The sequence below is a fragment of the Gouania willdenowi genome, chromosome 14, assembly GCF_900634775.1.
Source record: "Gouania willdenowi chromosome 14, fGouWil2.1, whole genome shotgun sequence".
NCBI lineage: Eukaryota > Metazoa > Chordata > Actinopteri > Blenniiformes > Gobiesocidae > Gouania > Gouania willdenowi.
This window is the reverse complement of record NC_041057.1, coordinates 8,399,360-8,407,983: the sequence shown is the minus strand read 5'-3', so window position 1 is coordinate 8,407,983 and position 8,624 is coordinate 8,399,360.

Below are 8,624 nucleotides of genomic sequence, written 5' to 3'. Positions count from 1 at the left end.
TATATGTTACACACATATACAATAATGTAAAAATCTCGAGATGGTCTATATATTTAATTCATTTTTTTTTTTTTGGCCCCCCGGCAAGAATCTCAAAGTCCGTATAAGATTTTGCGTGAAGACTTTAAAGGGCCCATGTTACGCTAAATCAACTTGTCTGTGCTTTAAACATCATAAAGTGCTATTAGGGCTTCATACACATGCCCAAAGTGTTTATTTCATTGATTCCCTCAATCATTAGTTAGAGGGTGATTTGCTCTTTTCTTACTGCAGGGTGAGCTCAAACACCTCGCTCCATTTTGATGACGCGTTCCCACTTTGATGACAAATTTGACGCGGCACTGAGCTGGAGAAGCCGCGTCTCCACGAAGCTCTCTGCCATGATTGACATGTAAACAGACACGCATTTCAACGTCCTTCGCGCAGTGCTATGTATGTATTTTCTACAGTCTATGTATGTACCGGTGAACGCCCCACCCCCACGCTCTGTCTCCTGATTATAAAGCAGCATGAGCTCGGCTACGGAGTGGTTGGGAGGAGGGCGGGCCGTCCTCTGGCCCCACGTCACCGTGCGGGGAGGAGGAAGTCAGTGTCCTGTGTTTAGACATGCCCACTCATGAATATACATAAGTAGGCCGCAAATCAGCCCGTTTGTGTAGAGTTGCTCAGAAAGTGACTTTTCAGAGACTAAATCACTGGAAAACAGGCGAATTTGAAAAAATAAACTTCAAATACTATGTTTTTGGGGTTCTTAGAACATATGGAGATGGGTGAAAAATAGCATGACATGAGACCTTTAAGAGAGGAAATAACTCTTCAAAGGAAAAACATAAAACTGAGGACACAACTTTTCTCCGGGGAGTTGATAGTAGGAGCTCCTGCACACAATGTCGCTAAAACAAGTGTGCATGATATATATTGTTTTACCAGTTGCTGATGACTAACTTTGCTTTAATGTCAAATAATTATTCTCCTTGCTTTCTGCCCCTTTGAAATGCCTACATGATTAAGTTTCCCCTTTCAACAGACTGGCCAGATAAAAGCTGAAATGAATGTGATTCCTTCTGTCCAACTTTTGATGGAATTACAAGTTCCCTACTCAGCAAAAAGAGTCATACATCTTCCAATTCACTTTTTTAATCTTGTTCTTCCTTTCAATGAAGGCAGCACCATCATTTGTCTTCTCTAGCCAGTCTTATAATCTCTCTTTCTGTCTATCTGCAGACCTGCTCCTTAAACAGTACTCCACCAGCAGATGAATAAGAGATGAAGGCGAGGAGGTGGAGGGGTGAGCAGAGGAGGACACGGAGGTGAGGGAGAAGGGAAGAAGTGCACTGGTGTACAGTCAGAGTCCTGTGGGGATTTGGCTGTAAATGGATCTTGAGGTGCTGGTGTCACCTGTCTCCGGACCATTAATTAGTCATTTAGGGTTGTAATGGTGCGAGCGCCTTAGCCAGACAGTTGCAACCTGCTCAGTGAAGCGTTCAGACAGAGAAGTTAGCTGTGGCGACTGATGATCACTAAATTTGCACGTTTCTTTAGCTTATATGTTCTACAGCTTTTCTATTCAAAGCAAAGCCAACATCTTTAACAATAACTCGTCTTTTCGATCAAGCCACATGGAGCAGCCTTTTGCTCTTCACGTGCTTCAATGAGCATTGCCCACCCATGACCCTGAACACAGTTCACCACCTTTTCTTCATAGAAATCGTCTCACTGGATTTTTTTTACACTTTAAACATCTCAGCTTGAATAGTAACTCAACCCAGAGGTTTTGGCTGACGTGCGTCTAGGCTGGAAATTACAAAAAAAAAAAATACTCACTATACGTCCCTATTCACAATTATCTCAATCCAGCCTATGCTCACAACAGATTGCAGAGTCGACAGGTGCTCGTTTTCATAGGAGGGGCGAGGCCAACGTTGGTGGTTCCTGAAGTAAGAAGCCACTAAAATGTACAAACTACATTTCTCAGCCAATAGCAACATTTTGATTGTAATAGCCTAGTTTCAACCCATAGAGGGCAGTCACGCTTACATTTTTACAACAAAATACATCAAATTGAAATACATTGAATAAAATGTCAAGAGTTTGACAAGAATCAATCAACAACATACTTCACACCCAGATACATTTTTTCTTTTTGGGTTTTGTTGCTCTTTAAAGGACAAAATGTTTCCTTGCTGCTTAAGACACAACTGTAACCAATAAATGCTGAAGAAATGGCCATTGTCAGGATGATGATTTGATTATGGGTTTACTTTTAGAGTAGTTAAGACATGCCCAGTCATAGCTGCCCCGCCCCCACAGCACTGCACAGTTTTGCATGGAGCTGTCAATCAATGCACACAAAGGGCTCTAGAGAGGAGGAAACCTAGTCCCTCCTCCCATTATAGGAGGGGCGGGGCCAACAGCGACATTAGTGCCGTCACTGATCCAAAAAGATGTCACTGTATGGCAAGCCCTTTTAATATTTAATAGCTACATTTGACTATCCAGAATTAACATGATAGATAAGAACATAATTGTGATTACTCAAAATTCAATTTTGAATAGTCAAAAATACAGTTAGAGATATCTTTTTTTTTTCTGGTAAATGTTTTTTTATTTTTTATATTTCATACAATGGGTACAGGAAACAGTTAGAAGTTCTTGACATACTGGGTAAGAGCATGTGGTCGGTCACATTGAGTAATGCATTGTTCCTGTACATATCATCCCATCCCACCCCTCACCCTCCAATGCATCCCCACAGAATGCAGCCAAGGCTTAAGACCACTAAGAGAAAAGAATAGGAAAAGGGGAAAGAAAAAAAAAAAATATATATATATATATATATATATACATATATATGTATACTGTATATATTTATATACTGTATATGTATATAAGAAAAATGAAAAAATAAACTAATAATGATTTAAAAAAAAAAAAAAAAGGTTAGATATCTTTAACTCAGTTTCGACTGGTCAAAACTAGGGTTGGGTAATGGTTGGGTTTTATCCGATACCGGTGCCTATTTTTGAAATGGTTCTGGTGCTTAAACCGGTACTTTTCAAAAAATTAAACTGCCTACACTTTGTCCAAATACAATACCCTTTTATTTTCAGGGACAAATTGAACACAATATTACCTTAAATAATATATATACAAGAAACATATGAAAATAATAAACAAACATTTAAATAATATTCTTGGCTGAAACTCTAAATGACCAGTTCATACAGAAATGGAGAGGGGAATGTGGAACTATAGTGATTTTAGGGTGTACTTATACTTTAAATACCAAATCCGACAGTGTAAATTGCTGGGAATATGTAATCGGTTTGTTATTCTGTATAAAGAAACCAACACTTCTGAGTTTAGAAAGGCATGCTAGAGAATTATAAAATAATATCAAACATGTGCAAAGCACAATATTGTTGTTATATAACCAATATTATGTTGCTATAACTTGATATTTGAAAACGGCTTGTTTAGAAACTATGAAGAAATTTAGAAACTATAAAGAAACCCAACTAATAGTAAATACCTGACAGAACAGGCAATCATACTGACTTCAAACAATCCTCATTATGCAATAATAAACTTTCCCTCATTTTACATCTCATTGGTCTCTTAAGGATCACTGAGTTTGTAACAGTCACAAGGATATCAAAATGTTATGGATACTTGGCTGCAAAGTCTCTGTTTGGATTGAATTACAAAACGGTTGATATCTGATGTTGGGGCGACCGCTGTTTGTCCTTCTGCCTGTCGTTGACTGATGATACTGAAGCCCCTGAGGAAGTTAGGACACTCCAGCTGAAGGCTGCAGCGTATCACTGACACCTTGGAAAGTGAATCAGCTGCTTGAGTCAGGTGGAGACTTGCGCCTGCTGCCAGTCCTGTTAGAAGGGGTTAATCAGTCAGAGTGCTCACTGATCCTGTTTCAGTGCCAGGATTGTGTGTGTACATGCTTAGTTTTTGTTGTTTACATACTGCCAGGGGTTTAAAGAGTTCTGATAAATTCTACTCAAGTAGAAGTACTGTTACTTGTACTTGTTGTTGAGTACAATTTCAATCAAGTAAGTCATACTGTACATAAAATACTCAAGCACAAGTAAAATCGTAGTTAAAGTTACTAGTTACTTTCACCTTCATGTTTAGTTTTGGTAATAAATCTTGCCATGGTTCTCTTGCATACAGTAAGCATCTCATGTATAAACTTAAAAAGGAAGAGACCAAATCTTGCACGATTGGAACTTAATTTATTTTCCACTAAGGCATCTGTAAAAAAACAAAGGTTTGTCAAAATGAACAATTCTTTTTTAAATTAATTCAATTCAAAATAAAGTATAGCTAAATTTATGAACTCTAAAACAATGCCATGCCAAATGTGCCATGTGGGTAACAACAAGAAGAAGACATAGTCATCAACATCCCCCGCCAGATTAGTTGTCATTATTACTCACAACCCTTTCCTAAATGTCCTAAATCTAAGAACTTAGATATATACATGAGAAAATATTATCACATCAGAATATAAAATTACTATTTTAAAGGGTTTCTAATAAAAGCTGTCACCTTTGAAGATCCCTCGAACAGAATAAAGAAAAATGGAACAAGGGCAATAACTCCGGAAGAAATTAATGCGCGCTTCTCATTTTCGAATTCCATCAAGGAATCAACTGCTGACCTGAAATGAGTACAGTACTGTGGTTTAAGATAGTTTTCTGACAAACATAAAACATTCATAACAAATTCTTACAACAACCCACTGATTTTGAAACAAAAATAATAATAATTTACTCAGTAATGGTTGGCTGTATAAATGTGATGCATTACTTTTTTTAAAAAATGTACTTAAGTACATGGAAAATTACTGATTTAGAAATATACTCAAAAAAAGTACAAGTACCCATAAAAGCAACGCAATTACAGTAATGTGAGTACTTGTAATCTGTTACTTTCACCTCTGCATACTGCAGGAGTTTTGAAGGGTTTGTATTTTGGTTGCTGTGTTTAGACTTGACAGGACCAATATTTAAGCTTGTCGGGGCCGAGTCGTCAAACACATGCCCTCCATCCATCAGCAGTCTACACTCATCACTTTTAAGGCTGAGTCGGGGTGAACTTTCCAGGGTGAACTTGTCATAGTGCTGTGGAGGCGAGACGCTCTGTGACAAACGCACAGCCACCATGGTCTGAGCAGCATTCTCGTGTCACATTAGTTTAATAATTATTGTTTATGTTTCTGTTGAGACGTGTGACGTGAACTCTGCAGGACTGCTTGGAAAAACATAGACACCTACCAAATGTGAATAAGTAGATTTAGTCTCCTATACTTCATACTGATATATCCTACTCAAGTAGAAGTACTGTTACTTGATTGAAATTGTACTCTAAGTTACTCGTTACTTTCACCCCACATGTTAATTCATGGTAATAAATCTTGCCACGGTCCCTTGCATACAGTAAACATCGCATGTATAAACTTAAAAAGAAAAACACCAAATCTTGCACAATGGGAACTTCTACAAAGGTCCCTGTATGAAATAAAGCATTTGCCAAAATTCACAATTCTTTTACAAATAAAATAACACTAATGAATTAAATTCAAAGTTCTCTTCTGTCGCTCTAAGTATAGCTACATTTATGAACTCTAAAACTGAGGAAATAACCAGCATCAATGCAATTTTACTCTTTACTCTAGTTGGTTAACTATGAGTTTTCCAGTGACAGTGTGATAGATACTGTCATCACTAAGAATATAACATTGGGAACTGATTTAAGAACAACTTATTAGCTATTGTTTCTCCATAGTTTTGAGCGTATTTAAAAAAATCTTGTCTTTGTGGAGAAACACACAAACACATACATACATATGTATTTGAAATATTCTACCAATGTTAAGGAATTCTAGTGATCTAGAGGTCGCTTATCTTTACCAACTTATTCGAATTGACCTCCGTCGGACGCTAAAGTATTTAAAACTCCAATTTCCAAAAACTCTAGTTTCTGATACTTGGCAAAAAACAGCTTGCATTCATGGTCAAAGGTGTTTGCTAATATAGACCCTTGTTTTGCACCTCTCAAAGAACGTTACAGCACATAAATGTAGGCTTTGGATATGCAGTTGACTAATGTATACTAATGTAAGACAAGGCTGTTATGGATGATACATGAACTAAGGAGTAAACTCTGGAAGTGTGTATTCAGATTTTATATTCATTACACTATTCTATTTATCTTGTTAACGTTGGGAGTATTTGTTGCAAAGGTATAGGGAAATGTAGCTTCTACAATCACATCCCATTGCAGGCTGTGAGGACTGATGGGACAGAATCATGAGCAGTCATTGCTGTAAATGACTTCATCCATTCTCCACTGTGCTGAAAATACTCATGCCATTACAGCCCAGAATAAAGAGAGGTATTTTGTATTGAAATGTACTTACATTTATCATAGCGGAGCAAATTAAAAAAAGAAGAGGTCATTATTTTCACCAGGACACCAGAAAGCATGGGACCTATTCTTGGCTGCTTCTAGCCCTGTGCAATGATAAATCTACATTTTGTTGGAGGAAAGTTTTAGATGAACAAGTTTGACTTTGGAAACTATTTTTTAAATCAAGCACACAAAAGCCAGTAAGGGATAAAACAACTTCTGACTATATCTCAGGTTTGTATGATGAATACACTTTTACGGAAGCTATCAAAAAGACAATATAAAAAGACTTTCAAGGAAATATAGCACCCCTGACAGCAGAGGAGTATGCTGACAGTACAAAATATAAACAGAGTAAATAAATATTCTTTCCCTGAGGTGACTTTTTATTTAATATTTTTCTCTTTTTATTTATTTTTCTGCTTTAGTATATCACCTGGGTTATTGTACCCTGGAGTTACAGGAAGGATGTTGGCAATATTAAAGCGGCTGGGGATGATCTGTAGCATTTAAAAAAAAAATTGCCTGTTTTTCTTTTGAAAGTTGTTCTCATTCACTACTGATTCCACTTTCAGCACAGTCTCTGCAGTCCTCCACGAGATACCCAATCCCACAATGCAATGCGCAAAACTATTCCAAAGTTCAAGTCACATGACCATTTGTCAACAAACTCGATGTTTGTGATGGAGCCAAAATTAATCTTGTGAGCAGCAACTTCAACGTTCGACATTTGTTTGTGAGTAAATTGTATGAGCTTTTATTTTGGTGCTTCCAGTGAATTTGCATAATAAATATTTAGTTTCACCCGTGACATTTAGATTTACCATTTAAGATTTACATTTAATATTTAGATTTAACATTTAACATTTAGATTTAACATTTATGTTTAAATGTAGCATTTAGATTTAATATTTAACATTTGCATTCAGATTAAACATTGACATTTTATTTTTATTAGAAAAAAACATCACAAATTTCACCCACATTGCTGTAAATCTATAATGTTGCTAAATATTGCAAAACGTTGCTGTTTATTTTAGCATGCGCAACTTTACAATCGGCACCCCATAAATGTATTACCAATAAACAAAAAATGTCCACATTTATTAGAACATTTTTAGTAGTTTTTGCATGATTTTACACATCAGTGCATTGTGTCCAGTACCCATATACTGGGCATGCAAAGTTAGTTCCTTTTAATAGTGCATTGGTTCCTAAATGTAGTTGTACTCTTTTGTGTTTTTATTATTCTTTTTTCATTATCCCTGTCTTGTCTTCTAAGAACTGAAATTGAAACCTGGAGATGCGAGTCAAATTAATTCTATTTTCATCTCACTGACACCCAGCAGTGTTTTAAATCTATCATTGCGCTAAACATTAACTCTGGACTCAGAATATGATTTATTATCCCATTTTTACCAGTTGGTAATAACCTCGTCGTCAGTGTGAGAGAGCGATAGGGATTTTATTTTTGCATGAGCCACATTACCATCAACTGTATCAGATTTCTTCCTGTGGTGGAGCACAGAGATGAGAGATGGAAGGCTGAGGAGATTGACTGAAGGAACAAAACCACTTAATAGAGACATTGAAGCAAGAGGCTCATGTGACTGTTGGGATGTGAGGAAGGCCACAAGAGGGGATATTTTGACCGATAAAGGAGAACATGAGACCTATCAAAGGGGTCAGCGCGGGAGGGTTCAAACTAAGGGTTGATGGACAAGTGGAGAAAGATGGCCAACGCTAGTAGCATGTTGTGTTGAAGCAGTAGCAACATCTTCCTAAACGTAAAATAAGCATATATATATATTGTATGGGGTGCCGATTGTAAAGTTGCATATGCTAAAATAAACAGCAACTTTTCGCAACATTTAGCAATAAACCACATTTAAAAAACGTGTTTTTTTGTTTTTTTTTTATGTTTTTGACCACATTTACAGCAGTATTTGAGAAATTTGTGACATTTGCTTTTATTGTAAAAATGTTCAATGTTGAATCTAAATCTTAAATCTAAATGTTGAATACTAAATCTATATCTAAAGGTTAAATCTAAATTTAGATGTTAAATTCTACATCTAAATGGTATAGCCAAATATTAAATCTAAATATTACATTCAAATCTAAACACTGAATCTAAATATTAAATGTTAAATCTCAATTGCAATCACTCCGTCTGAATAGACCGCAGATGATGC